This window comes from Palaemon carinicauda, chromosome 7 (assembly GCF_036898095.1).
Source record: "Palaemon carinicauda isolate YSFRI2023 chromosome 7, ASM3689809v2, whole genome shotgun sequence".
NCBI classification, from domain to species: Eukaryota; Metazoa; Arthropoda; class Malacostraca; order Decapoda; family Palaemonidae; genus Palaemon; species Palaemon carinicauda.
Window position 1 is genome coordinate 132979078 of NC_090731.1, and position 5000 is coordinate 132984077.

Here is a 5000-nt window from a genome sequence, read left to right on the forward strand (position 1 = left end):
ATATAAGGTATAAGTCTAAAGTCCTTTTAAGAACTAAAGTCTTCCTAACAAGTCTTTTTAGGAACTGCAGTATGTTTACACTATAACGGAAGTGAATACAGGTCATAGACTTTCAAACACAATCAAAGTTCCCCAAGGCCTCAAATACATAATTTCTCTGAAGCCAATGGGACGAGTTATTTGGCTTGGGGTCTCAGGAGAAAAGGGTTAAATCGTATATGAACACAGACATCTGTAAATACTAAAATCAAAAGAATCCAAGTGGTAATAAGTAATCACTTCCATGTACTTACCTAGAATTCCATTAACCACTGGCACTAGCTGGGTTAAAGCCTGTAAGAAGAGATATAAAAAGTTAAAAGCTGAAATTCAAAACGATGCCTAACTTTTATGTAAAGAAAATGCATTCACTTTAACAATATACAAAAGTATTTACACTACAGCCAAAGTGTTTTTGCAATTACAGGATAAAAATATCTGATTTGAAATCATTTAAAGGTATCAAGGAAAGGGAAACATTGTGCGTCTGCAGACGTCGAAGAGACAAAAATACTAACATCTATGGCAAGTCAAATCCCTTCCCATTTTAGTCTCACCTTTTGCATTATTCCTATTTTGCTGTTTATCGATCATACCCAATAGTTTCTCACATTTACTGTATATGTTTATCTATCCATCAATAGCCCACACACATTAAAGGGTTCTTTGACCATAAACACCATCTTGGAATCGAAATGTCAAAACTCCATCTGTGTGAGTTGTAGCGTCACCGCCTTCTTCCACTTAGAATATCATTTCTGGATGCAAGAGCAGTATGGTCATTTGTCTCTTGGACTCCGTAGCGTTTGTCGAACGATAAGGCCAGTGTTGCCATACAAGGGAATTTATCCTTAGATTTGGGAATTTTGAGTGTCTGATGGGGATATTCGGTACAAATTTCTATGAAGAAGAAACAAAATTCAGTGAACCTTTAAATTGTTGCGATTAGTTTGCTTGCATTTATATGAAGTATAGTGAGTAATTTCTATATTAGCAAAGCCTACATGATCAGAAGAAAATATATTTGTGGAAATGGGGATTTTTGGGTTGCTTTGGGGAATTTTAGACTAACCCATCTGGCAACACTGGATAAGGCCCATCTGCATAGTACAAATCGACTGACAAGGGAGAAGTTCTTCCATGATTTATTGATCTGAAGGTGTAGATATATTGGTAAACAGTTTGCCAATAGCCTCCCTAAGGATCTCTTCAGCAATGAGAAGGATGATTTTGGTCACTAGTTAGTCCTTGTTCAGGTCGATTTCATGGCCGTAATAAAGGAAACGTTAAGAGAATATGATAAACAAATAGAGCAGTTGAAGCCGTTTACAGACATCAACAAGACTACGAGCATTATGTAATGTCGATTGAGGTGAACAGAAAAATATTAACCTCGTATGCCTCCATTGCGATACCATAAAAACGTGGAGTACCGAACGAAAGGCGTCTTTGTAAACCCTTGCCAAAACCAAATTAAAGTCCCTTATCTAAGTTTATAATATACTGAAAATCCGTTTTTATCACTCATAATCTTTTACATTCCTTCTTTGATTAATAATAATTATTTCGAAGGTAAAAATATCTTAAACGTAAAGAACCTAAAGATTAAGAACTACATGCAGTCATCAAGAAATAGAAGTAGATACAAGTAAGAGTAAAGTTTCTAAACATTTCAGTCTCTTCCTTAATAATTTGAAAACCTTCATCTTGTTTTGATAAAAACAATACCATAGGTATTTTTTTGGCAAAACGATATCTCAGTGAAAGGAAACCTTAGTTTTATATATATATATATATATATATATATATATATATATATATATATATATATATATGTGTGTGTGTGTGTGTGTGTGTGTGTGTGTGTGTGTGTGTGCGTGCGGGTGTTTGATATATGTACTTTAATATATATATATATATAATATATATATATATATATATAATGTGTGTGTGTGTGTGTGTGTGTGTGTGTGCCTATAATATTTGTTTAACCTATTTCCTTGAGAACTACCATGCATTTGAGAATGCAAATCTATATATTTCTGTAAAGCCAATATGTCAATCTACATTTTTAAGAGCAAAGAAATTCATATACACCTATATTCTAAGCACGTTCTAAAAGAGAGAGAGAGAGAGAGAGAGAGAGAGAGAGAGAGAGAGAGAGAGAGAGAGAGAGAGAGAGAGAGTTCTGCATCCTTTGCAAATGATACTGCATGTTAACAAGTCGCTTTTGAAAAGAAAAGATCTTTTTCTCTGCATCCCAATAACAAACAATGGAAGTTAAATAAAAAAAAAAAACGAGCATCCCATTGTACAAACGCTGCCAGAGAAACAATGTTGATTGAACCATGCGGGAGGAAAATATATTTTCTTTCCAGAAAACAATAAATAAATATTCTCTGGAAGGTCACAGGCACAAATTATAAATTTTTTTTAAAGCTACCACAACTGTCATGAAAAAATTAGTAAAAAAATAGTTCAAAGGGTGTTTTCTACAAATCCAAAAGTGGATGATAGTAATGAAAACAAAAGAGAAAACACATTTGCATACAAAGGGAAAATATTTGGTAATCGAATAATGAAATGAATATATGGGCGAATCAAAAAAAGAATATGAAAATTAAGAAACCTAAATCCTTCATATCACATAAAGATATATAACCCTATTGCTAAAAACCTAAATCATTTTGACCAGATATTCAACAACAAAAATCAAGCTTAGTTGAATCAGGTCACGAGACGTCAGAAAAAAAAAAGTGAAAAAGGTATAAAATAAAATTGCTACTCTGTTACAGGAAAGAGGAGTATAAGTGGCTGACACATTAAAGAGTGGGTTATAAACCCAAAAAGAACAGGACTACCAACACTCCGGTTGAATTAGAAGTGGGGCAGCCTGATTCAATATACAGAGTGACCACTGCTGCTGTCAGGGAAGACAAGAGGATGAGTGATGGACCGAAACCATTTTTCCAGAGAGGAGGATGGTGTATAATTCATTAATAAAAGAATATTAAAGTAAGGGGCTTGGGAGATGGAAATCAAAGGAAATTAGTTAAGAAAATCAATTCATCTATTATTTCGAACGTGAACTTCAGAAAGTGAGTTTATGTAAAGCTAGTGAAGATAGGTACTAGAAGCTGAGAGAAATCTGGATAAGATATATAAAGGATAGAAAAAAAATCCACGGATATGTAGACGAGGAAATAAGAAAGAAAAATATAAGAAATGTGGAATCTATGAAATAGAGAATTAGAATGCAACTAGAAAAGCTGACAGAAAATAATAAACATGTTGAACGTATGAATTCAGGGAGCAGCTACAGGGCGTAAGAATTACTCATAGAATTATTAATGAAATCTCCGCGGGGGCAGAGAAAATGAAGCACATACCCATCAAAAAGAGATTGATCTGTTATAACAACAAAAGATAAAGAAAGGCAACGTTGGATGGAACACTTTAGTGAGGTCATGAATTGAAGACATGAAGGGAATAATCTAATTGATATACCTGAAGCTGAGGAATACCTTGATGTTCCCATGAATGAATTCAGTGTGTTTGAAATCGAAGCTATCATTAAAAAATCTAGAGTTGGAAAGCCTCTGGATACGATGGAATTAAGTGACTCCCAGAATACTTACAAGATTATTTTGTAGAATGTGGCGTGAAGAGGTCAAACCTGATGACAGGGAGCTATGAGTGTTGGTGAAAATGGCAAAAAGGGAGTTCTGGCTGATTGAAAAAATTACAGAGGTTTCACGATGACGTCAGTTGTCATGAAAATATATAGTAACCTTATTCTAAAGAGACTAGAGAGAAAGGTTGATGAAAAGCTGAGAGATGAACAAGCAGGATTTTGAAAAGGTAGAAGTTGTAATGACCAAATTTTTTTTGATTTTGAGACATGTTGTATAGCAATGTGTAGAATATAGAAATCCACTTTTGATAGTATTTGTGGACTATAAGTGGAGAGTCCTGCGTTATTATGGAGCTCCTCTTAAATACGTAAATTTTAATAAGTCTGTTCATGAGCATAGCAAGTGCAATATTAATGTTAATAGAGTCTTATCAAATGAATTTCCAGTGAACAGCGGAGTACTCCAAGGGAATATGATGTCACCTATGTTGTTTATCCTCCTCATGGATTTTGTAATGCATGGAACAGTTGGGAATGGCGGAGAAGGATTGGACTGGATTGGTAACAAGAAATTGGCTGACCTAGAGTATGCTAATGACACTGTCCTTATTAGCAAAACGTCACGGGAATTGAAAAGCTTGCTTACCAGAATGCATGAAATAACACATGAGGTTGGGCTCGAGATAAATAGAAGAAAGACAAATGACGAGAACGGATTATGCAATGGGAGATGAAATATTATGGGAAGGAGAAAGGATTAATGAGGCGGAACTATGATCTCGAATATAGGGTTTTTAATGGGAGTTTAATGAAGGATTAAAAAGAGCAAATCAGATAATGGTTAAGTAAAATCTGGAAATAAAATCGCCTGAAATTACAAATAAAAATCAGGCTATATATAAATTTAGAGATATCGGTCTTACTGTATGGACATGAGTCGTGGTATGACAATGAAATAATATCCCACAGATTTTGCTGATTTGAGAACAGAGCCCTCAGAAATATATTGACATTTAAATGGCAGGACAGGATTAGAAATGAAAGTATAAAAGAGATTACTCAAGTGCCATATGTGGAAGAGATCATGTTGAGGGGTAGATGGAGATGCTTTGGACATGCTCTTTGCACTCCCCAAGAGAGATTAGTTCACTGAACTTTCAACTGGACTCCACAAGGCACTAGAAGAGTAGGAAGACCCAGACCTACATGGCTGAGGACTATCAAACGTGACGTGGGAGATGATGAATGGAGAGGTATTGAATTAAAAGCCCCAGATGGAGACGACAGGCCAAATCTGAGACCCTTTGCGTCAAGAGGCGTAGGAGGT

At 35.0% G+C, this 5000-nt stretch overlaps 1 protein-coding gene across 1 annotated transcript in view; it reads right to left on the reverse strand.

Annotated features, from left to right (window-relative positions):
* The window catches only part of LOC137644016 (interference hedgehog-like), a 363398-nt gene that overhangs the window by 144473 nt on the left and 213925 nt on the right, over window positions 1-5000 (reverse strand). The window contains exon 3 of the mRNA XM_068376894.1: window positions 294-333. The gene's annotated coding sequence lies outside the window, so the exon portion shown is untranslated. The remainder of the gene's footprint in view (window positions 1-293; window positions 334-5000) is intronic.